General features: G+C 38.6%; 1 long non-coding RNA gene across 3 annotated transcripts in view; it reads left to right on the top strand.

Annotated features, from left to right (window-relative positions):
- Positions 1–26,308, top strand: part of LOC106506526 — a 93,208-nt gene that overhangs the window by 62,803 nt on the left and 4,097 nt on the right. The gene's annotated exons all lie outside the window — the stretch shown is intronic.

Raw genomic sequence — 26,308 nt, 5'->3', positions numbered from 1 at the left:
TTGCTGCAAATGGCATTATTTTGTCCTTTTTTATGGCTGAATAGTAGTCCACTGCATAAGTGTACCACATCTTCTTCATCTATTCATCTGTTGATGGACATTTAGGTTGCTTCTATGTCTTGGCTATTGTGAATAGTGCTGCAGTGAACATATGGGTGCATGTGTCCTTTTCACTGAAAGTTTTTTATGGATATATGCCCAGGAGTGGGATTGCTGGATCATATGGTAGTCCTATATTTAGTTTTCTGAGGTACCTCCATACTGTTTTCCATAGTGGTTGTACCAATTTACATTCCCACAAACAGTGAATGAGATTCCCTTTTCTCCATTTCCTCTCCAGCATTTCTGTTTGTTGACTTGTTAATGGCCACTCCAACTGGTATGAGATGGAACTCATAGTGGTTTTGATTTGCATTTCTCTAATAATTAGTGATGTTGAGCATTTTTTCATTTGTTTGTCTTCTTTGGAGAAGTATCTATTTAGGTCTTCAGCCCATTTTTCAACTGGGTTGTTTGTTTTTGTGTTGTTGAGTTGTATGAGTTGTGTATTTTGGAGATTAAACATTTGTCTGTTGAATCATGTGCAAAGATTTTCTCCCATTCTGTGGGTTGTCTTTTCAGGGCTGCACATGCAGCATACAGAAGCAGCCAGGCAAGGGGTCGAATCAGAGCTGTAGCTGCTGACCTATATCACAGCCACAGCAACTCGGGATCTGAGCTGTGTCTGCAACCTACACCACAGCTAAAGGCTATGCCAGCTCCTTAACCCACTGAGCAAGCCCAGGGATTGAACCTGTGTCCTCATGGATATTAGTCAGGTTCGTTAACCACTGAGCCACAATGGGAACTCCATGTCATTTCATTCTTTTAATGATTTCCTTTGCTGTGCAGAAACTTTTGAGTTTAATTAGGTCCCATTGGTTTATTTTTGTCTTTATTATCATCATTCTGGGAGGTAGATAAAACAAGATGTTGCTATGATTTATGTCAAAGAGCATTCTTCCTATGTTTTCCTTTAGGGTTTTATAGTATCTGGTCTTACATTTAGGTCTTTAATCTGTTTTGAGTTTATTTTTGTGTATAGTGTTAGAAAATGTTCTAATTTCATTCTCTTGCATGTGGCTGTCCAGTTTACCTAGCACCATTTATTGAAGAGACTACCTTTCATCCATGGTATATTCTTGCCTCCTTTGTCATAGATTAGTTGACCATAGGTGCTTGAGCTTATTTCTGGGGATCTATATTTCTGTTTTTGTGCCAGTACCATACTATTTTGATGATTGTAGCTTTGTAGTATAGTCTAAGGTCAGGGAGTCTGATTCTTTCAGTTCTGTTTTTCCTTTTCAATAGTGCTTTGGCTATTTGGGGTCTCTTGTGTTTCCATACAAATTTTAAAATATTCTACTTCTATAAAGAACGTCATTGGTAATTTGACAGGGATTGCATTGAATCTGTAGATTGCCTTGGGTAGTATTTTTATTTTGACTGTATTGATTCTTTTGATCCAAGAGCATGGTATATCTTTCCATCTATTTGTGTCATCTTTGATTTCTTTCATCAGCATCTTAATAGCTTTCAGAGTACAGGTCTCTTATCACTTTAGGTAGGTTTATTCCCAGGTATTTTATTCTTTTGATGTGATGGTAAATGGTATGGTTTCCCTAATTTCTCTTTCTGATCTTTCATTGTTAATACATAGAAATCAACTGCATTTCTATATACTGATTTTGTATCCTGAAACTACCAAATTCATTGACGAGCTCTAACAGTCTTCTGGTAGTGTCTTTATGATTTCCTAGGTAGGTATCATGTCCTCTGCAAACAGTGATAGTTGTAACTCTTCTTCTCCAATTTGGATTTCTTTTATTTCTTTCTATTCTATTGCCATGGCTAGGACTTCCAAGACTATGTTGAAAAACACTGGTGAAAGAGGACATCCCTGTCTTGTTCCTCATCTTAGTGGAAATACTTTCAATTTTTCACCATTGAGAATAATGTTAGCTGTGGGTTTATCATAATGGCTTTTATTATATTGAGGTAGTTCCACTCTATATCCACTCTGGAGAGTTTTTTATCAGAAATGGGCGTTGCATTTTGTCAAAAGCATTTTATGCATCTATTGAGATGATCATATGATTTCTAATTTTCAGTTGATGTAGTATATCACAATGACAGATTTGCAGATATTGAAGAATCCTTGTATCCCTGGGATAAATCCTACTTGATCATGGTGTATGATCTCTTAAATATACACTTGTATGTGGTTTGCTCATATTTTGTTGAGGACTTTTGCATGTATAATCATCAGTGATATTAGCCTGTAATTTTCCTTTTTTCTGGTATCATCTGGTTTTTGCATCAGGGTGATGATGGCTTCATAGAAAGATCTTGGGAGTGTTCCTTCCTCTACAATTTTTGGATGAGTTTTGGAAGAAGAATTGTTAACTTTTCTCTGAATGTTTGATATAATTCAGCCATGCAGCCATCAGGTTCTGGATTTGCTGTTTTTTGCAAGTCTTACTCACATTTTCAATTTCAGTGCTTGTGATTGGTCAGTCTTAGTAGGTTGTATTTTTGCAAAAATCTGAACATTTCTTCTAGGTTGTCCATTTTATTGGCATACAGTTGCTGATAGAAGTCTCTCATATTCCTCTATATTTCTATGGTGTCTCTTGTAACTTTTTTCATTTCTTTTTTCCCTTTTTTGACTACTCAATGAATTTATTATGTTTATAGCGGTACAATGATCATCATGATGCAATTTTATAGGATTTCCATCCCACAATCCAGTGCATCCCCCCACTCCCCAGACTGTCTTCTTTGGAAACCATAAGTTTTTCAAAGTCTGTGAGTCTGTATATGTTCTTCAAAGAAGTTCATTGTGTCCTTTTTCGGGTTCCACATGTCGGTGATAGCATTTGATGTTGGTGTCTCATTGTCTGACTGATTTCACTTAGCATGATAATTTCTAAGTCCATTCATGTTTTTAAGAATGTTGGTATTTCATTCCTTTTAATGGCTGAGTAATATTCCATTGTGTGTATGTACCACAACTTCCTGATCCACTCCTCTGTTGATGGACATTTAGGTTGTTTCCATGTCTTGGCTATTGAAAAGAGTGCTGCAATGAACATCAGAGTACATGTGTTTTGCGAGTCATGGTTTTCTCTGGATAGATGCCCAGGAGTAGGATTGCTAGATCCAATGGTAGTTCTAGTTTTAGTTTTCTGAGGCATCTCCATACTGTTTTCCACAATGATTGCACCAATTTACAATCCCACCAACAGTATACTAGAGTTCCTTTTTCTCCACACCCTCTATAGCACTTATTATTTGTAGACTTTTGGATGATGGCCATTCTGGCTGGTGTAAGGTGGTACCTCAGAGTGGTTTTGATGTGCATTTCTCTAATATTGAGTGATGTTGAACATCTTTTCATGTGATTTTGGCCATTTGTATGTTTTCTTTGGAGAGTTGTCTGTTTATATCTTCCACCCATTTTTTGATGGGGTGGTTTGTTTTTTCGGTATGGAGCTGTAGAAGGTGTTTATAAATTTTGGAGATGAATCCCTTGCCAGCCGATTCATTTGAAAAGATTTTTCTCCCATTCTGTGGGTTGTCTTTTCATTTTGTTTAGGGTTTCCTTTGTTGTGCAGAAACTTTTAAGTTTGATCAGGTCCCATTTGTTTATTTTTGTTTTTACTGTCATTCCTCTAAGAGGTGGATGTGAGAAGATGTTGCTGTCGTTTATGTAAGAGAGTGTTTGGCCTATGTTTTCCTCTAAGAGTTTTATAGTGTCTGGTCTTACATCTAGGTCTTTCATCCATTTTGAGTTTATTTTTGTGTATGGTGTTAGGGAGTGTTCTAATTTCATTCTTGTGGCTGTCTAGTTTTCCCAGCATCACTTATGGAACAAGCTGTCCTTTCTCCATTGTATATCCTTTCCTCCTTTGTCATAGATTAGTTGGATGTAGGTGCATGGGTTTAATTCTGGGCTTTCTATCCTGTTCCACTGATCAATATTTCTGTCTTTGTGCCAGTACCATACAGTTTTGGTGATTGTTGCTTTGTAGTATAGTCCAAAGTCAGGGAGCCTGATTCCTCCAGCTCCATTTTTCTTTTTCAGAATGTCTTTGGCTATTCTGGGTCTTTTGTGCTTCCAAACATACTTTAAAATATTTTGTTCAAGTTCTGTGACAACTGTCCTTGGTAATTTGATAGGGATTGCATTGAATCTGTAGACTGCCTTGGGTAGTATAGTCATTTTGATAATATTGATTCTTCCAGTTCAAGAACATGGTACATCTTTGCATCTATTTGTGTCATCTTTGATTTCTTTCATCAGTGTCTTATAGTTTTCAGAATACAGGTCTTTTGTCTTTTTAGGTAGGTTTACTCCTAGGTATTTTATTCTTTTGGATACAATGGTAAACAGGATTGCTTCCCTAAGTTCTCTTTATGATCTTTCATTGTTTGTATGTAGAAATGCTTTCAATTTCTGTGTTTTGATTTTGTATCCTGCAACTTGGCCAAATTCATTGAGAGCTATAACAGTTTTCTGGTAGAGTCTTTAGGATTCTCTGGGTATAATGTCATATCATCTGCAAATAGTGATAGTTTGACCTTTTCCTTTCCAATTTGGATTCCTTTTATTTCTTTTGCTTCTCTGATTGCCATGGCTAGGATTTCCAAAACTATGTTGAAGCATAGTGGTGAGAGAAGACATCCTCATCTTGTTCCTGATCTCAGCAGCAATTCTTTCAGGTTTTCACTATTGAGAATGATGTTCACTGTGGGTTTGTCATCTATGGCCTTTATTATGTTGAGGTGGGTTCCCTCTATGCCCACATTCTGAAGGGCTTTTATCAGAAATGGGTGTTGGATTTTGTCAGAGTCTTTTTCTGCATCTATTGAGAGGATCATAGGGTTTTTATTCTTCAGTTTGCTAATGTGGTATAATCACACTGATTTGCGGATATTGAAGAACCCCTGCATCCTTGGGATAAATCTCACTTGTTCATGATGTATAATCCTTTTAATGTATTGTTGGATTCGATTTGCTAGTACTTTGTTGAGAATTTTTGCATCAATGTTCGTCAGTGAAATTGGCCTGTAATTTTCTTTTTTTGTGGTATCTTTGTCTGGTTTTGGTACCAGGGTGATGGTGGCTTCATAGAATGAGTTGGGGAGTATCCCTTCCTCTGCAATTTTTTGGAATTTGTTTCAGAAGGATAGATATTAACTCTTCTCTAAATGTTTGGTAGAATTCGCCTGTGAAGCCATCTGGTCCTGGACTTTTGTTTGTTGGAAGTTTTTTTAATCACAGTTTCAATTTCTGTACTTGTGATTGGTCCGTTCATCTTTTCTATTCATCTTGGTTTAGTCTTGGAAGATTGTACTTTTCTAAGAATTTGTCCATTTCTTCTAGGTTTTCCATTTCATTGGCCTGTAGTTGCATACAATAGTCTCTTGTGATCCTTTGTATTTCTGTGATGTCTGTTGTTACTTCTCCTTTTTTTGTTTCTAATTTTATTGATTTGAGTCCTCTCTCTTTTTCTTGATAAGTCCGGATAAGAGTTTATCAATGTTTTTGATCTTTTCAAAGACCCAGCTTTTCTTTTCAATGATCCTTTCTATGGTTTTCTTTGTTTCTGTTTCATTGATTTCTGCTCTGATCTTTATGATTTCTTTCCTTCTACTAACTTTAGGTCTTGTCTATTCTTCTCCAGTAACTTTGGGTCTTATCTGTTCTTCTCTCTCTGGCTGCTTTAGATGTAAAGTTAGCTTGTTTACTTGAGCTTTTTCTTGTTTTCTGAGGTGGGCTTGCATTGCTATATACTTTCCTCTTAGAATGGCTTTTGCTGCATCTCATAGGTTTTGGGGTGTCATATCTTTGTTGTCATTTGCTTCTAGGTATTTTTTAATTTCCTCTTTGATTTCTTCAGTGATTGATTTGTTGTTTAGTAGCATGTTGTTTAGTCTCCACGTGTTTGTGTTTTTTGCAGTTTTTTTCCTGTTGTTGATTTCCAGTCATATAGCATTGTGGTCAGAAAAGATGCTTGATATGATTTCAATTTTCTTAAAGTACCAAAGTTTGAATTGTAGCCCGGGAAATGATCAGTCTTAGAGAATGTTCCATGTGCACTTAAGAAGAATGTGTATTCTGTTGCTTTTGGAAGAATGTCCCATAAATATCTATTAAGTCCATCTGGTTTAATGCTTCATTCTGGGCCTGTGTTTCGTTATTGATTTTCTGTCTGGATGATCTGTCCATTGCTGTAAGTGGGGTGTTAAAGTCCCCCACTATTATTGTGTTATTGTCGATTTGTCCTTTTGAGGTTGTTAGCAGTTGCCTTATATATTGTGGTGAACCTATGTTGGGTGCATAATTATTTAAAATTGTTATATCTTCTTGGATCGATCCTTTGATCATTATTTAGTTCCTTCCTTGTCTCTTAAAATATTCTTCATTTTAAAGTCTATTTTGTCTGATATGAGTATTGCTACTCCAGCTTTCTTTTGATCCCTGTTTACATGAAATATTTTCTTCCATCCTCTCACTTTCAATTTGTATGTGTCCCTAGAAGTGAAGTGGGTCCCTTGAAGACATATATATGGATCTTGTTTTTGTATCCATTCAACCAGTCTATGTCTATTGGTTTGGGCATTTAGTCCATTAATATTTAACGTAATTATTGATATGTATGTTCTTATTGCCATTTTATTAGGTGCTTTGCATTTGTTTTTGTTGCTCTTTTTTCTTCCTTCTTTTGTTCTCTCCTCTTCTGGTTTGATGACTATCTTTAGTGTTGTGTTTGAGTTGATTTTTCTTACTTGTTTGTGTATCAGTTGTAGATGTTTGGTTTGCAATTATTCTGAAATTTTAATATATGAGTCTATATATATATGAGATTGTTTTAAATTGTTGGTCTCCTAACTGCAAGTGCATCTTCAGTGTCCTGCATTTGTACACACCTCTTCTCAGGATTTCTGATTTTGGTGGCATAATTGTGCATGGATGATTTTGTATCTTTACTGTATATATACCTTTACTGGTGAGCCTTATTATTTGTGGTATTTTTGTTTCCTGTTGCGGCCTTTTCTTTTCTGCCCAGAGAAGTTCCTTTAGTATTTATTGTAAAGCTGGTTTCATGTTGTTGAATTCTCTCAGCTTCTGCTAATCTGTGAAGCTTTCGATTTCTCCTTCAGATTCTGAATGAGAGCCTTGATGGGTAAAATAATCTTGGTTGGAAGTTTTTTCTTTTCATCATGTTAAGTATATCATGACACTCCCTTCTGGCCTGCAGAGCTTCTGCTAAAAAATCTGCCAATAACCTTATTGGGGTTCCCTTGTATGTTATGTCTTTTCCCTAGCTGCTTTCAATATTTTCTCTTCGTCTTTAATTTTGGTCAGTTTGATGAATATGTGTCTTGGTGTATTCCTCCTTGGGTTTATTTTATATGGTACTTGTTGCACTTCCTGGATTCGAGTGACTGGTTCCTATCCCATGTGAGGGAAGTTTTCGGCTATTATCTCTTGGAATATTTTTTCTGTCCCCTTCTCTCTCTTTTCTCCTTCTGGCACCCCTATAATACGGATGTTGGTGCATTTAACATTGTCCCAGAGCTCTCTGAGACTCTCTTCATTTGTTTTCAATCTTTTTTTCTCTTTTCTGTTCTGCATCTGTAATTTCCAGTAATCTGTCCACTACCTTGCTTATTCGTTCTTCTGCCTCCTGTATTCTGCTGTTAGCTGCTTCTACTGAATTTTTTATTTCAGTTATTGTATTTTGCATCTCTTCTTAAGTTTTATATCTTGTATTTCTTTGGCCAGTGTTCCCTGTAAGTTATCCATCTTTGCCTGCAGTTTATTTCCAATGTCTTGCATCATCTGCAGTATCAATAGTCTAAAGTCTTTCTCCTGGAGGCTGAGAATCTCCTGATCACTTAGCTGTTTTTTCTGGGGTTTTTTTCTTTCTCCCTCATCTGAGTTATAGTTCTCTGTCTTTTCATTTTTATAGGTTTTTGGTGTGGTGACCTTTTTACAGGTAATAGAGTTGTAGCCTCTCTTACTTCTGGTGTCTGCTCCCCTTGTGGCTGAAATTGGTATGGGGGCTGCTGTAGGCTTCCTGATGGGAGGGACTGATGCCTGCCCACTGGTAGGTGGAGCTGATTTCTATCCCTCTGGTGGGTGGGGCTTTGCCTCTAGGTGAGATTAGAGGCGGCTCTGTGCCTGGGTTTCTTTAGGCAGCCTGTTTACAGATGGGCGGGGCTGTGATCCCACCTGGATTATTGTTTGGCCTGGGGCTTCTCAGGGATGATGGATGGGGCCAGATTTTGCCCAAGTGGCCACCTCCAGAGAAAGGCACCCTGATGAATATTCCCCAGAGCTTTCCTTCCAATGTCCTTCCCTCACAACAAGCCATATTCACCCCTGTTTTCCCAGGAGGTCTTCTAAGAACTGTAGTCAGGTTTGACCCAGATTCCTATGGAGACTTTGCTTTTGCCCTGTGACCCAGTACATGTGAAATTCTGTGTGTGCCTTTTAAGAATGGGGTCTCCATTTCCCCCAGTCCTGTGGAGCTCCTGCTTACAAGTCCCACTGGCCTTCAATGACAGACACTTCAGGGGCTCTTTCTCCCAGAGCCGGATCCCCACACGTGGGAGTTTGATGTAGGGCTCAAAACTCTCCTGTAGATAAGTCTCTGTGAACCAGTTACTTTCCAGTCTGTGTGGTTCCCACCTGGGAGGTGTGGAGTTGCTTATACTGTGTACTCGCCCCTCCTACCTCTTGATGTGGCCTCCTCTTTGTCTTCTGGAGTAGGATATCTTTTTGAAAGTTTCCAGTCTATTTTCATTCACGATTGCTCAAATTTTTAAATTTTTTTGTTTTCAGGAAGAAGTTGAGCTCCAGTCCTTCTATTCCACCATCTTAATCCCATCTCCCTTCTTTTTCATTTCTTATTTTATTTGAACCCTTTCCCTTTTTTCTTGATGCATCTAGCTAGAAGTTTATCAATTTTGTTGATCTTTTCAAACAACCAACTTTTGGTTTCATTGATCTTTCTATTGTTCGTCTCTGTTATTAATTTTACTCTAATCTTTGATTTCTTCTAATTTTGTGCTTTGTTCTTTCTTCTCTAAATGTTTAAGGTGTAAGATTAGCTTATTGAGTTTATTCTTCTTTCCTCAGGTAAGATTATATTGCTATAAACTTCCCTCTCGGAACTGCTTTTGTGGTATCCCAGAGGTTTTGGATTGTTGTATATTGTCATTTGTCTCTAAATCTTTTAATTTCCGCTTTGATTTCTTCGGTGATCCATTGATTGATTAGTAGCATATTGTTTGGCTTCCAGGAGGTTAAGTTTTTTGTTTGCTTTTTCTCGTAGTTGATTTCTTGTCTCATAGCTTATGGTCAAAGAAAATGCTTAAAATAATTTCAATTTTTTTAATTGAAAAAAGAAGGCTTGATATGTGGCCCAAAATGTGATCTATCCTGGAGAATGTTACATGAAGACTTGAGAAAAAAGTGTATTCTGCTGCTTTGGGGTAAAAAGTTCTATAGATATCAGTTAAATGTATTGGATGTAGTGTATCATTTAAGGCCTATGTTTCCTTGTTGATTTTATTTTGTGGAAGATCTGTCCATTGCTGTAAGTGGGGTGTTAAAGTTCCCCTATTATTGTCTTACTGTTGATTTCTCCTTTTATGGCTGTTTGTAGTTGCCTTGTATATTGTTGTGCCCCTATATTTGGTGCATATATATTTACAATTGTTATATCTTCTTCTTGGATTGAGCCTTTTATCATTAGGTAATATCTTGTTACCTTCCTTTTTTTTTTTTTTTTTTTGCTTTTGTCTTTTTGCCTTTTCAAGGGCTGCACCTGTGGCATATGGAGGTTCCCAGGCCTAGGGGTCGAATCAGAGCTGTAGCTGCCAGCCTAAACCACAGCCACAGCAACTCGGGATCCGAGCCGCATCTGCAACCTACACCACAGCTCACGGCAACGACAGATCCTTCACCCACTGAGCAAGGCCAGGGATCGAACCCCAAACCTCATCGTTTCCAGTTGGATTCGTTAACCACTGCATCACGACGGGAGCTCCTTGTTACCTTCCTTATTGTAAAATCTATTTTGTCTGATATGCATATTGCCTCTTTTGCTTTTCTATAATTTCTATTTGCATGTACTATTTTCTTCTATCCCCTCACTTTAAGTCTGTATGTGTCCTTTGGTCTGAAGTGCGTCTCTCCTAAGCAGCATATTTATAAGTCTTGTTTTTGTATCCATTCAGCCAGTCTTTGTCTTTTAGTGGGAGCATTTAATCCTTTTACATTCTGTAATTGCCGGTAAGTTTTTACTTATTTTCTTAATTTTGGGGGGCACTTTTGTGTCTTTTTTCTTCCCTTCCTCTTTTTGCTGTCTTTTGATTCACTGACCATCTTTAGAGTTTTGTTCGGCTTTCTTTTTCTTTTTTGTCTTTTTTAGGGCTGCACCCATGGCATTTGGAGGTTCCCCAGGCTAGTGGTCTAACTGGAGCTGTTGCTGCCAACCTACACCACAGCCATAGCAATGCCAGATCTAATCCACATCTGTGACCTACACCACAGCTCACAGCAGCACTGGATCCTTAACCCACTGAGCAAGGCCAGGGATCGAACCCACAACCTCATGGTTCCTAGTCGGATTTGTTTCCACTACACCACAAGGGGAACTTCACTTTTTGTTTATATGTGTGTGACCATTACAGTTATTTGATTTGTGGTTCCTATTATATATATATATATATATATATTTTTTATTATTATTTTCCCACTGTACAGCAAGGGCCTATTATATTTTGATATGACCACATATATGCATGCAGAATTGTTTCTGGTTGCTGGTCTCTTAATTTCAAATACATTTTCAGTTCTGCATTTGTCCTCTCCTTTTCTTATGCTTGCTAGTTTTGATATCATATTTGTTAACGGGTGATTTCCTACTTTTATATTATCTTTGCCTTTACCAGTGAGCTTTTTCATTTGTAATATTCTTCTACTTATGGCTTTTCCTTTTCTGCTTAGAGAAGTTCATTTTGGTATTTGATGCAGAGCTGGTTTGGAGGTGCTAAATTCTCTTAGCTTTTGCTTGTCCGAAAAGCTTTTCATCTCTATCAAATCTGAGTGAGAACTTTGTGGGTAGAATATTCTTGGTTCTAGGTTTCTCCTCTTTATCACCTTAAATCTGTCTTGCCACTTCCTTATGGCTTGTGGAATTTCTGCTGAAAAATCAGCTGTTATCCTTATAGGGGTTTTCTTGTATGTGATTTGTTGCTTTTCCCTTGTGGCTTTTAATATTTTTTTCTTGCTATTTAATTTTTGTCAGTTTAATATGTGCCTTGCTGTGTTTTTCTTTAGGTTTATTTTGTATGGAATTCTCTGTGCTCACTCAACTTGAGAGTTTTCTTTCCCATATTAGAGAATTTTTCATCTATAATCTCTTCAAATATTTCCTCTGGCTCTTTCTCTCTTCTCCTTCTGGAACCCCTGTGATGCAAATGTTGGTATGTTTAATGTCCCAGAGGTCTCAGACTCTCCTCAGTTCTTTTCATTCTTCATTCTGTTCTTTGGCAGTGATTTCCACCACTCTCTCTTCCACCTTACTTATCTATTCCTCTGCGTCCATTAACTGCTTTTGGATCTTCTAGAGTATTTTTCATTTCAGATATTGTGCTATTCTTCTTGCTTTTGGAATCCTCTAGCTCTTTGTTAAACATTTCTTTTAAGTTATCAATGTTTCCTTTATTTTTCCAAGATCTTGGATCATCTTTACTATCATTACTCTGAATTCTTTTTCAGGTGAGTTGCCTATCTCCTTAGCATTTAATGTTTATTTGGTTTTGTGTGTGTGTGTGTGTGTCTTGTTCCTTTGTCTGAAAGCTACTTCTTTGTCATCTCTTAATGTCTACCTTTCTGTTTATCATCCCCTTGACAGTAGGTATATAGATGGAATAGCAGGTGCCCAGTCTTGCTGTTCTCCTAGGTAGTGGGTTCATATGTACCCAGAGCATGTGCTGGGAGCAGCAGTATCACATTCCCTCTCCTAGAGCTATGTGCTGCTAGGGATGGGGTCTGTGAGGCAGGTGGCAGTGATTGATTCGCAGTTGACAGGATTGCTTTTGTAGCATGCAGGGGCAGCAGTGTCTCCTGCAACCCCTCTTGCTACCAAGCACTTTCAGGACTACTTTCTTTAGCTTCCAGTGTCACTAGTTGCTTCTGTAGCTTCTCCCTTTGCCAGGAAGGCTCTAGTGACTGCTCTCTGTAGCTGTAGGGGCAGGCTCCACTGTTTAGCCATCACTCCCCTTGCTTGGCCACTCTGGGGACTTTTCTCTATAGTCTCAGGGTGGGGTGCTCTTCATAACTGTTGCTCAGTGGCTTTCTCTATAGCTGCAAGATGTGTACTTCTGGCAGTCCCTCCTCCCACCTGGTTGCTGCTGGGAGTGCTCTCTGTAGCCACTGTGGATTGGGATGTGGACTAATGGGCCTCTCACAACTCCCTTGTTGTGGAGCAAGTGCCACTGACATGGACCTTTACAGGATCACTGGTAAAGGTGCTGTTGCTTGTGCTTTTTCCAGCTGGACAGCCTGCAGCTCCAGTAGGGAACATGCACTGGTGGCCCTCTTTTGGCTCTTTTTGGCACAGGTCAGTATGAGCCCTTGCAAAGTCACTGGGAGGGACCACGGAACCTGTGCTCTTCCCAGTCGGGCACTTTTATACCTCCTTCAGGGCACAGGCACTGGTGGCTTTCTCTTGGCTCTTATGGAGTCGTCACTTCTGGTGTGAGACTCCGCAGAGCCCCTGGACAGAGCTACAACACTTGTGCTTTCCCTGGTTGGGCAGATCTCAGCTCCTGGGGGGGAATGGGCACCACCAGCAGCTCTGCTGGTGCAGGTATGGCACCACAAGTGTAGAGGCCACTGGCCAAGCCAGGTGATTACTCTACCTGCTCCAAGAACTCTGTAGCCCTAAGGGCAGGGCTATTTCCCACCTGTTGCTAGGCAGCCACTGCTGTTTTATGGCTCCCAGTGCTGAAGCAGAGAGTGTACTGCAGCTTGAGGGAGCATGCACAGGGAACCAGGCTGTAGTGGTGGATTCCGCCACTTCCTTCTGGCACCCCCAAACAATGGCATCTAGGCTCTAAGCCCAGCTGGGTTGCCTCTGCTTACATGCCCTCATTGTGTTCTCCCTATGCTCTATTCCCTCCAGGATGTTTCCACGCAGCCAGCCCTGATTTTTCCCCCATGTAGCCAGCCCCCGCTCCTTTGAGTCTGATCTCTAAGGCCAGAGTTTTAGTTCCTGATACCTGCACATGGTTACCTGGAGCATTGACCTTTTCTGGAGGATTGTTTCCATTTTAACTGCTTCACACCACTTTTATAGAGCTCTTTCTTTCTCTTGGTTGATCTCATCCTGGTGGGGGGATGTTTTCCTCTTTCCGGCTCCCTCCTAGGGGTTCAGGGTCCCATCTTGCTTCCGTTCGCTTCTTTCTTTTGTCCTATCTGGTTTTGTGACATTTTTCTTGCTCTATCATAATCCTGAATTATCTGTCAGTTTTCAGCAAATTTTCTGTGCGAATAGTTCCACATGTAGATGTATTTTCAGTGTATTTGTGGGAGTAGGTGAATCTCAAATCCCTACTATTCCACCATCCTCCCAAATTTCCTCTTTTTCTTTTTATGGTTAGATGATTTCTTTTTATTTTATCTTTGTGTCTTCTTTTTTGGTTTTTGTGAATATATTTTTGATTTTGTGGTTGCCCTGTTTTTCAAGTCTGTTAACCCCTTCCTATATGTGCTTGCTTTAGATTGATAGTCATATAGGCTTAAATACATTCAAAACAACAAACAAAAGTCTAGATTTTCTTACTCTCTTCACCACAGTTTGTGATTTTGATGTCAATGGTTTTTCAGCAGTTGTGGGGGGAGGAGGTGATCTCAATTCCTTCTACTCCATCTTATTTCAAACCTCTATTTTTACTGTTCTTACCTTGGTAAAATGATGTCAGTTCTTGATACTAGTTTTCCAGTTACCTCTCCCAAAACTACCCCAATTAAATCCAAATATCCAAAAGTATGGACACTGACATTTCAGACATAGGTTCCCTTTTCAGTTAGTGACATAGTAACAGCAGAAGGCAGATGTGCTCAGAGCAAAGAGGCAGATTCCTGTTAACAATTCCGAAGGGAAGGGATAGCTCCATAAGCAATAGAGCAAACCAAGGGATGCACTTCCCTGATCCTTGAATCCAGCAATGGTCTCCAAGTTCTTGCCTTCACAGTCCATTGCTTCTTTGAGGTATTTTGTTTAGGCAAATCAATTTGAGGAGGAAAAGGAATCATTAGATACAATCTGAACATGATTTGCCTAACTGTCCTTACAGCAGCTGCTTTAGAAACTTCTCCTTGCTGCTCCAGCCTCCTAAATCACCTCGTGAGCATTGGCCACTATTTATAGGAACTTCTGGAAAAATACTTAATCTTCCCTCACTTTGTAGGCAACAAGATAATTCTAGCTGTGTCAAATGATGTCAAGAAGGGCCTCCAAATATGTACAAACATAAAGTAACTTATTCTTCTTGGAAAGAAAACATTTGGGGAGGTGTAGAGGAGGAGTGATTATAAAAGTAAATAGTACTATTGTAACTACAAAGAATTAGAAACTCTAAACTTGTTAATACTGTTCTAGAGAAATGAGCTCACACTTGTTTAGCTTGCTTGGTATAATACCTGGAATGAGCACATTAAAAAAGACTGACATTCAGGGCCACTATTAGAAAAACAATCAATGGAGTTCCTATCGTAGTGCAGTGGTTAACAAATCCAACTAGGAACCATGAGGTTGTGGGTTCGATCCCTGCCCTTGCTCAGTGGGTTAAGGATCCAGCGTTGCTGTGAGCTGTGGTGTAGGTCGCAGACGCAGCTCGGATCCCATGTTGCTGTGGCTCTGGTGTAGGCTGGCAGCTACAGCTCTGATTCAACCCCTAGCCTGGGAACCTCCATATGCCACGGGGGCGGCCCAAGAAATGGCAAAAAGACAAAAAAAAAAACCAATCAAGTTCCCCCCTTATGAGGAGTTTCCTGCTGGGCTTGCTAGAGGCCTGTCTACCACAGGTATCTCAAACTAGAAACAAAAGTTGTTTTTTTTTTTTTTTTTTTTTTTTTTTTAAACACTTGACAATTACTGTGTACTTTCCTCTCATTTACTTCTACTAAGACATCCAATGAGATGAAATATCCTCCCATGTATAGATGAAGAAATTCAGATTTGAAGAACACAGGTAACTTACTGAGCTTCATCTGGCTTATCAGTAGCAGACCTGGTAGTCAAACCTAAGTCTAACCAGACCCCCCAGTTCTTAACCATTCAGTGGCTCCCAACATTAGCCCTATCTTCTCTCCCTTTAATAATCTGCAAGGTAACAGAGATCCAACAATTGAAAATGATTAAGTCCTAATTTTTAATTATTTTTTAATTATTATTTTTTTGCTTTTTAGGGCCACACCTATGGCATATGGAGTTTCCCAGGCTAGAAGTCTAATTGTAACTACAGCTGCTGGCCTATGACACAGCAGTGCAGATACAATTTTTTTTCAGTCCTAATTTTTAAGAGTTCTCCTTTATGTTTGTTAATATTTGCCTTATATGTTGAGGTGCTCCAATATTGGGTGCATATATATTTACAATTGTTATATTTTCTTGGATTAATCCCTTGATCAGTGTCCTTCTTTGCCTCTTTTACAGTCTTTATTTTACTTTTAAGTTTTATTGAAGTATAGTTGATTTAGAATGTTGTGATAATTGCTGTTGTGCAACAAAGTAATTCATTATACATATATGCTAATCCATTATTTTTCAGATTCTTTTCCCATATAGATTATCACAGAATATTGAGTAGAGTTCCCTGTGCTATAGAGAAGGTTCCTGTTGGCCAACTGATCAATACACCACAGTGTGCATATCCCATTCCCAGACGCCAATTTGTCCCTCCCCTCAACCATCCTCTTTGGTAACCATAAGTTTGATTCAAAGTATATGAGTCTGTTTCTGTTTTGCAAATAAGTTCATTTGCTTCCCTTTTTAAAAGATTCCACATAAAGTAATGTCATCTGATGTTTGTCCTTCTCTGTCTTCCTTCACTTACCATGATAATCTCTAGGTCTATCTATCCGTGTTGCTACAAATGGCATTATTTCATTCTTTTTATGGCTGAAAAATATTCCATTGTATATGTGTACCACATGTTTATTATCCATTCCTCCATTGATAGACATTTATGTTGCTTCCAGTTCTTGGCTATTGTTGTAGTATTGCAATGAATATTGGGGTGCATGTATTTTTTTGAGTTATGATTTTCTCCAGATAGATGCCCAGGAATGGGATTTCTGGACCATATGATATTTCTACATTTAGTTTTTTAAGGAACCTCCATACTGTTTTCCGTAGTGTTTGTACCAATTTACATTCCCATCTACAGTGTAAGAGGGTTCACTTTTTTCTGTGGCAGCCTCTCCAGCGCCTATTGTTTGTAGACTTTTTGATGATGGCCATTCTGGCTAGTATAATGTGGCATGTCATTGTAGTTTTAATTTGCATTTCTCTAATAATTAGCAAAGTTGAGCATCTTTTCATGTGCTTTTTGGCCATCTGTATGTCGTCTTTGAGAAATGTCTATTTAGATCTTCTGCCCATTTTTTGATTGGTTTTTTTTATTCACCTGTATGAGTTGTTGAATATTTTTCAGATGAATCCCCTGTAAGTCACTTCATTTGCAAATATTTTCTTGATTTTGTGGGTTGTCCTTTTGTTTATGGTTTCCTTTGCTGTGCAAAACTTGTAAGTTTGCTTAGGTCCCATTTATATTTTTGTCTTTATTTTCATTACTCATTTTCATTTTATAGTAACTGCTCTTATATTTAGGTCTTTAATCCATTTTGAGTTTATTTTTGTGCATAGTGTTAGTGTTCTTATTTTTTTTACATGTGGCTGTCCAGTTTTCTCAGTACCATGTACTGAAAAGACTGTCTTCTCCATTGTATATTCTTCTTTTGTGGTAGATTATTTGACCATGGGTGAGTGCATTTATTTCTGGGCTTTATCTCCTGTTCCATTGATCTATATGTCTGTTTTTGTTCCAGTACCATACTATTTTGGTGACCATAGATTTGTAGTATATTCTGAAGCCAGGGGACCTGATTCCTCCATCTCCATTTTTCTTTCTCAGGGTTACTTTTTTTTTTTTTTTTTTGGTCTTTTTGTATTTTTAGGGCCACACCCACGGCATATGGAGGTTCCCAGGCTAGGGGTCTAATTGGAACTGTAGCTGCCAGCCTACACCATAGCCATGGCCACACAGGATCCGAGCCATGTCTGCAACCTACACCACAGCTCACTGCAATGCCAGATCCTTAACCCACTGAGAGAGACCAGGGATTGAACCCACAACCCCATGGTTCCTAGTCAGATTCATTAACCACTGAGCTATGATGGGAATTCCTGGATTGCTTTTTGTATACAGGGTATCTTTGTGTTTGAATACAAATCTTAAAATTTTTTTTGTAGTTCTGTGATAAATGCCATTGGTAATTCGATAGGGATTGCATTGAATCTGTAGATTGCCTTGGGTAGTGTAGTCATTTTGACAATATTGATTCTTTGAATCCAAGAGCATGGTATATTTTTCTATCCATTTGTGTTATCTTTGATTTCTTTCATCAGCATCTTATAATTTTTAGAGTAAAGGTGTTTTTTGTCTCTTTAGGTTTATTTCTAGGTATTTTACTCTTTTTGATGTGATGGTGAATAGGATTTTTTGCCCAACTGCTCTTATCTTTCATTGTTAGTATATAGAAATGCAAGAGATTTCTATGTATTAATTTTGTATCCTGCAACTTTACTGAATACATTGGTGAGCTCTAACAGATTTCAAATAGTATCTTTATGATTTTCTATGTATAATATCATGTCATCTGCAAACATTGATGACAGTGATAGTTTTACTTCTTCCTTTTCAATTTTGATTCCTTTTCTTTTTCTTCTCTGATTGCCATGGCTAGGACTTCCAAAACTATGTTGAATAAAAGTGATCAGAGTGGACATGCTTTTTTCCCCCTGATCTTAGCAGGAATTCTTTTAGCTCTTCACTGCTGAAAAATGATGTTAGTTATGGTCTTTATTATATTGAGGTAGGTTCTCTCTATGCCCACTTTTTGGAGGGTTTTTTAAAAATTAGAAATTGGTGTTGGATTTTGTCCAAAGCTCTTTCTGCATCTATTGATATAATGATTTTTATTCAATTTGTTGATGTGGTTATCACACTGATTGATTTGCAGGTATTTAAAAATCTTTGCATCCCTGAGATAATGATCCCTTGATCACTGTATATGACCTTTTTAATACATTGCTGGATTCAGTTTCCTAGTATTTTGTTGAGGATTTTTGCATCTGTATTAATCAGTGATACTGGCCTGTAATTTTCTCCTTTTTTTGTGGTATCTTTGTTTGGTTTCATTATTAGGGTGATGGTGCCTCACAGAATGAGTTTGGGAGTGTTCATTACTCTTCAATTTTTTTTTGAAAGACTTTCAAAAGGATAAGTGTGTTTGAAAGAATTTGCCTGTAAAGCCATCAGGTCCCAGACTTTTGTTTGTTGGAAGTTTTTTTTATCAGTTTCAATTTCAGTACTTGTGATTGGTCTGTTCATATTTTCTATTTCTTTCTGGCTTAGTCTTGAAAGACTGTACCTTTCTAAGAATTCATCCATTTTTTTTTCTAGGTTGCCTATTTTATTGGCATATAGTTGCTTGTTTTAGTTTCTTATCCTTTGTGTTTCTGTGATGTCCACTGTAATTTTCCTGTTTCATTTCTAATTTTATTGATTTGAGCCCTCTACCTTTTCTTCTTGATGAATCTGGCTAAAGGTTTATCAATTTTGTTGATCTTTTCAAAGAACCAGCTTTTAGTTTCATTGATTTTTTTCTATTGTTTTAATTGTTTCTATTTCATTTATTTCTGCTCTGATCATTATATCTTTCCTTCTACTAACTTTGAATTTTGTTTGTTTTTCTTTCTGTAGTTGCTTTAGGTATAAGATTAGGTTGTTTGAGATTTTTCTTGTTTCCTAAGGTAGGCTGGTATTGCTATAAACTTTCCTCTTGGAAATAACTGCTGTTGCTGTAACCTGTAAGTTTTGGATTGGTGAGTTGTCTTTGTCATTTGTCCCAAGGTATTTGTTGATTTCCTCTTTGATTTCTTCAGTGATCCATGGGTTGTTCAGTAGCGTTTATTTAGTCTCCATGTGTTTGTGTTTTTTGCAGTTGTTTTCTTGTCATTGATTTCTAGTCTTATAGAATTATGGTCTGAAAAGATGCTTTATATGATTGCAGTTTTCTTAAAGTTACCGAGGCTTGCTTTGTGGTCCAGTGTGTGACCTATCCTAGAGAATGTTCACTGTGCACTTGAGGAGAATGTATATTTTGCTGCTATTGGATAGAATGTTCTATAATATCTGTTAAGTCCATCTGGTCTAATGTATCATTTAAGGCTTGTAATTCCTTGTTGATTTTTTTTTTCTGGATGATCTCTCCATTGATGTAAGTGGAGTCTTGAGGTCTCCCATTCTTATAATAGTATTGTTAATTTCTCTTTTTATGGCTGCCTTGTATATTGAGTGGCTCTTATGTTGGGTGCATATATATATATATATATATATTTACAGTTGTTATATCTTCTCGGATTGATCCTTTGATCATTATGTAATGTACTTTTTGTCTCTTGTAACAGTCTTTAAAGTCATTTTTTCTGATCTGAGGATTGCTACTCTAGGTTTCTTTTGATTTCCATTTGCATGGATTATCTTTTTCCATCCTCTCACTTTCAGTTTGTAGGTGTCCCTGGAACTGAAGTGGGTCTCTTGTAGACAGCATATATATGGGTCTTGTTTTTATATCCATTCAGTGAGTCTACGTCTTTTGGTTGAAGCGTTTAATCCATTTACATTTAAGGTAATTATCAATATATATTTCTTACTGGCATTTTGTTAATTACTTTGATTTGTTTTTGTTGGTGTTTTGTTCTCTTGTGGTTTGATTATCTTTAGTGTTGTGTTTGGATTGCTTTTTTTATTTGTGTGTGTATCTATTATAGATTTTTGGGTTTTGGTTACTGTGAGGTTTTGACATATGAGTCTATGTACATATATATACACACAAGATTGTTTTAAGTTGCTGGTCTCTTAATGGCAAATGCATCTCCAGTATCCTGCCTTTGTCCTTTTCTCATGACTGCTGGTTTTGGTATCTTATTTGTGTGTGGATGACTTCCTACTTTTACCATGTGTTTCCCTTTACTGATAAGCCATCTCATTTGTAAATTTCCTTTTTCTGGTTGTGGCCTTTTTTTTCTGCCTGGAGAAGTGCCTTTAGTATTTGCTGTAAAGCTGATTTTGTGGTGCTAAAATCTCTTAGCTTTTGCTTGTCTGCAAAGCTTTTGATTTCTCCATCAAATCTGAATAAGAGCCTTGCTGGGCAGAGTTTTTTTTTTGTTTGTTTGTTTGTTTGTTTTGTTTTTCTTTGTTTTTTCCTGTCTTTTTAGGGCCATATCAGCAGCATATGAAAGTTCCCAGGCTAGGGGTCAAATTGGAGGTGCTGTTGCTGGCCTACACCACAGCCATAGCAATGCCAGATCTGAGCTGCATCTGTGACCTACACCACAGCTCATGACATTGCCAGATCCTTAGCCCACTGAGCAAGACCAGGGTCAAACCTGCATCCTCATGGATACTAGTTGGATTCATTACCAATGCGCCACAACAGGAACTCCCAAGTGTAGAGAGTTTTTTTGTTGTAGGTTTTCCCCATTCATTGATTTAAGTATATTGTGCTACTCCCTTCTGGCCAGTAGAGTTTCTGCTGAAAAATCAGCTTATGTGGATTCCCCAGTATGTTATTTGTTGCTTTTTCTTAGCTGCTTTCAATATCTTCTCTTGGTCTTTAATTTTGGTCAGTTTGATTAATGTGCGTCTTGGAGTATTCCTCCATGGGTTTGTTCTATATGACATTCATTCTGCTTCCTGGACTTGAGCAATTCCTTTCCCATGTTAGGGGAGTTTTTGGCTATTATCTCTTCAAATCTTTTCTCTGGCCCTTTCTCACTTCTCCTTCTGGCACCCCTATAATGAGAATGTTGGTGTGTTTAACATTGCCCCAGTGTTCCCTTAGACTGTCTTCGTTTCATTCTTTTTTTGCTTTTTAGGGCCACACTTGTGGCATGTGGAAGTTCCTAGGCTAGGAGTCAAATTGGAGCTGCAGCTGCTGGCTTACACAACAGCCACAGTAATGTGGGATCTGAGCCATGTTTGCAACCTTCACCACAGCTCATGGCAACTCTAGATCTTTAACCCCTGAGCCAGGTCAGGGATTGAACCTGCATTCTCATACTAGTTGGATTTGTTTCCACTGTTTTACTGTTTCACTGATTGGTTTCCACTGTTTCAACTCTGTTTCATTCTTATTTAAAAATTTTGTTTCATGTAAGTGATTTCCACCAGTCTGTCTTCCACCTCACTTACTCATTCTTTTGTCTCCTGTATTCTGCTATTGTTTCCTTCTAGATAATTTTTTTTTTATACTTTTTGTCTCTGCTTGTTTAATCTTTAAATCTTCTTCTTTTTAAAAAGTTTCTTGTAATTTATTTTGCCTCTACTTTTTTTTTTCCCCCTGAGATCTTGGGTGTACTTTACTATCATGACTCTAAAGTCTTTTTCTTTTTTTTATTTATTTTTTTCCCACTGTACAGCAAGGGGATCAAGTTATCCGTACATGTATGCATCCCCCCCCCCTTTGTTCTGTTGCAATATGAGTATCTAGACATAGTTCTCAATGCTACTCAGCAGGATCTCCTTGTAAATCTATTCTAAGTTGTGTCTGATAAGCCCAAGCTCCCAATCCCTCCCACTCCCTCCCTCTCCCATCAGGCAGCCACAAGTCTATTTTCCAAGTCCATGATTTTCTTTTCCGTGGAGATGTTCATTTGTGCTGGATATTAGATTCCAGTTATAAGTGATATCATATGGTATTTGTCTTTGTCTTTCTGGCTCATTTCACTCAGCATGAGATTCTCTAGTTCCATCCATGTTGCTGCAGTCTAAAGTCTTTTTCATGGAAGTTGCTTATCCTCCAGTTTATTTAGCTGTTTTTCTGGGGGTTTTCTTCATCTGGCTTTTATTTCTCTGCCTTTTCATTTTGTATAGCTTTTTGTGTGGGCTCCTTTTTGCAGGCTAGTGTTTTGCAGCCTCTCTTGCTTTTGGTGTCTGCTCCCTTGTGGGTGAAGTTGCTGCAGGGCTTGTGGCAGGCTTCCTAATGCAAGGGACTGGGGTTGCCCACTGGTAAGTGGAGCTGTCTTTTCCTTCTGGTGGATGGGGCTTTGTCTCTGGGTGTGATTAGTGACAGTTGTATGCCTAAGAGGACTTTGGGCAGCTTGTTTGCTGATGGGTGGGGCTGTGTTCCCACCCTGTTTTTTGTTTGGCCTGGGGCTTATCAGCCCTGCTGGGTGGGACCATATTTTTCCAGAATGGCAGCCTTCAGGGTAACTCATGCCAACTCATTCCTGGTTCCTCTGCCTCCACAGCAAGGCACAGCCATGTCTTGATTTTCCAGGAGACCCTACAAGACCTGCCAATAGATCTGACCAGATTCTCATGGAGTCCTTGCTTTGCGCTGGGACCCGGTGCATATGAAATTCTCTTTGTGCCCTCCAAGAGTGGAGTCTGTTTCCCCCAGCCCAGTGGAAGTCTTGTTGGCCTTCAGTGCAAAATGCTACCGGCTCCTCTTCCCCATGCTAGACTCTTGGGCTGGAGAAACTGACACGGCATTTAGAACTGTCACTCCTGTGGGAAAGCCGCCATGATATAGTTATTTTTCAGTCTGTTGGTTACCTACCAGAAGGTATGGGATTGCTTATATTGCAAAAGCACCCCTTCTACCATCTCAATGTGACTTCTTTGTTTTTGGGTGTAGGCTGTTTTTTTGTGTGTGCTTCCAGGCTATTTTGATTATTGTTCAGCAGTTACTTGCGATTTTGGTTTTTGAGAGGAGATGAGCTCAAGTCCTTCTGTTCTGCCATCTTTTCTCATCAGTCATAGTTTTAATTTTTTTTACTTTTTAAAAAATTTATTCTTAGGGCCACTCCCATGGCATATGGCAGTTCCCAGGCTAGAGATCAAACTGGAGCTGCAGCTCCAGGCCTATGCCACAGCCACAGCAATGCCAGATCCAAGATGTGTCTGCAACCTACACCACAGCTGGCAGTGAGATGGGCTCCTTAACCCATTGAGCGAGGCCAGGGATCAAACCTGCATCCTCATGGATGCTAGTCAGGTTCCATTACTGTTGAGCCACAATGGGAACTTCCAATCAGTTTTTAAAGTCTGTTTTGTCTTATATGAGTACTGCTACTCCAGTTCTATTTTGGTTTCCATTTGCATGGAATACATTTTTCCATCCTCTCATGTTCAGTCAGTATGTGTCCTTAGAACTGAAGTGGGTCACTTCTAGACAGCATATACAGATCTTGTTTTTGCATCCATTTGGCCAGACTGTCTTTTGATCAAAGCATTTAATCCATATACATTTAAGGTAATTACTGATATGTATGTTCTTATTGTCATTTTCTTAATTGTTTTGGGGTTTTGTAGGCCTTTTCCCACCTTTTGTTTTGTGATTTGATGACTATATTACTTTTTCTTTCTTTTTTGGTCTTTTTAGGACGACACTCGTGGCATGTGGAAGTTCCCAGTCCTAGGGGTCAAATCAGAACTGCAGCTGCCAGCCTACACCACAGCCACAGCAATGCCAGATCCCAGCTGCATCTGCAACCTACACTGCAGGTCATGGCAATGCTGGATCCTTAACCCACTGAGTGAGGCCAGGGATTGAACCCGAGTCCTCATGGATACCAGTTAGTTTCCTCACCACTGAGCCACAATGGGAACTCCAGGATTCTTTCTTCTTTCTTGTGTGTATACCTATTACAGGTGTTTTGGTTATAACCATGAGGTTTTTATGTAGCAGCACACACACACATGGTTGTTTTAAGTTGCTGGTCTCTTAATTTCAAATGCATTTTAAAAGCCCTGCATTTGTACTCTCCTCCCTTCAAGATTGTTTTCATATCATAGTTTACATCTGATTGTTTTGTATGCCTTAACTGCTTATTATGGATCTAGATGATTTTACTACCTTTGTCTTGTAAGATCCCTACTAGCTCTGTGTGTGCATGATGTCCTACCTTTACTGTATGTTTTCTTTTACTGAGAAGCTTTTTCATTTCATAATTTTGTTTCTAATGTGGCCTTTTCCTTTTCACCTAGAATAAATCTTTTAACATTTGTTGTAAAGCTAGTTTTGTGGTATTGCACTCTTTTAGCTTATCTGTAAACCATTTGATCTCTCCATCAAATCTGAATAAGAGCCTCGCTGGGTAAATTACTCTTTTAGATTTTCCCTTTCATCACTTTAAATATATCTTGCCACTCCCTTCTGGCCTGCAGAGTTTCTGCTGAAAAATCAGCTGATAGCCTTAGGGGGTTCCCTTGTTTGTTATTTCTTGCTTTTCCCCTGCTGCTTTTAATATTCTTTTTATCACTTCCTATAATAACTTTATTCTCTAAGATTATAATGAAAAATTACAAATATAAAATCCAAGTAACAGTCACCAAGGAAACACTTCCAAGAAAAATACTTGAAACAAATTTAAAACTGCCTCTCTGCTCACATGCTGGTCCTTTTCTACTTCTTGACCTTTACAGCTCCTCCCCCACACCAATAAAAAGCCAAAGGATGTGAGGAAATGACAAATTAAGAGCATTTTTGAGCAGTTTTAGGCATTGGGGGCATGATATTTCTTAGAAAGTCACTTAAAAATTGAGTTTCTAACATCCAATAGCCATTTCATCACAAAACAGATGTAGGTGAATTTCTGCTAAAAAAAGAATGTGAAAGATAGAATTTATTGGTGCTTATTAACTTTAATATGCAATAATTTATTTACTTCAGAAGTGTTCAGTATAAACATTGTGATGTATGTGTGCATGTATAGTTTAATCTTACCCTATGGGTAGGGCAGATAGGATTCAAAGGACCTCAGTCTGGTGGCTTTAAATATCGTCATCTAAATCTATACCAGAGTGAATCAGCACAAGTCATGTTAGTAAGTTTTCAATAGTGAATGAAGCTTGAAATTTAGGTGGTTATATAGGAGGATTTTTAGAGGAAAAATGCATGAGATGAAGTATAAGAATATGGCAGGAATTCCTGTCGTGGCCCAGTGGAAGTGAATCTGACCAGGAACCATGAGGTTGCGGGTTTGATCCCTGGCCTTGCTCAGTGGCTTAAGGATCTGGCATTGCTGTGTGTTGTGGTGTAGATTGCAGATGTGGCTCAGATCCTGCTTGCTGTGGCATAGGCCAGCAGCTATAGCTCTGATTGGACCCCTAGCCTGGGAAACTCCATATGCCGTGGATGTGGCCCTAAAAAGCAAAAACAAACAAAACAAAACAAAAAATATGGCAGATCCTACAAGCTCATGACTTGATCAGTACTGGAGGGTTAGAGCTCTGGAACTCACCCTTTAAGACTATGTCGCCTGATCCAGTCAGGTTACCTAATTCTTCCTTTAGAACACAGCTTCTATCCTGCTTCGCTGTGCCCTTTCTATCAAGGTAGTTGTGGGATTATGATCGGAGAAAGAACTTCCCCTAGCTTTGAAAAGGGCCTGCTTGTGAACAATTATTTGTTCATATGAGAGAACCGTTTTAGATTTACTTTTATCATATCACCAGGTAGTGAGGTTATGCAGGAGAAAACATACAGCCTTACCTTCCAGTAAAAGCTGGCAGGTATCTACCAAATGGACTGACTGGTGAGTCAACTGCCTAGAATAGACTGCAATGGTGTGGAAAGGAAATTAAAAGCCCATTCACCTTCCTTCCATGGAGAGGGTCATATTTGATCCTTGAGAATTCCCCTTGATATAGTGCCTACTGAGAGTCTCTTTAAGATCAGGAGGTGAATACTGGCCTTCAGGGGCTGTACAGAAAGCCATGTAGCCATCATAAAGGTCAAGGTTATCCTCTGGCCATGTTGTTAATTAAATATAGTTAATTTCTTAACCACTTCTTATCAAAACTTGATTACTTAGGCTTTCAGTTTGCTAATGATCCTCAAGTTAAAAAAAAGTATATAAATGCAGAAAGGAAAATCTAGCCAAAA

This window comes from Sus scrofa, chromosome 1 (genome assembly GCF_000003025.6).
Source record: "Sus scrofa isolate TJ Tabasco breed Duroc chromosome 1, Sscrofa11.1, whole genome shotgun sequence".
NCBI lineage: Eukaryota > Metazoa > Chordata > Mammalia > Artiodactyla > Suidae > Sus > Sus scrofa.
The sequence above is the reverse complement of the archived record's forward strand: the minus strand, read 5'-3'. Positions and strand labels throughout refer to the sequence as shown.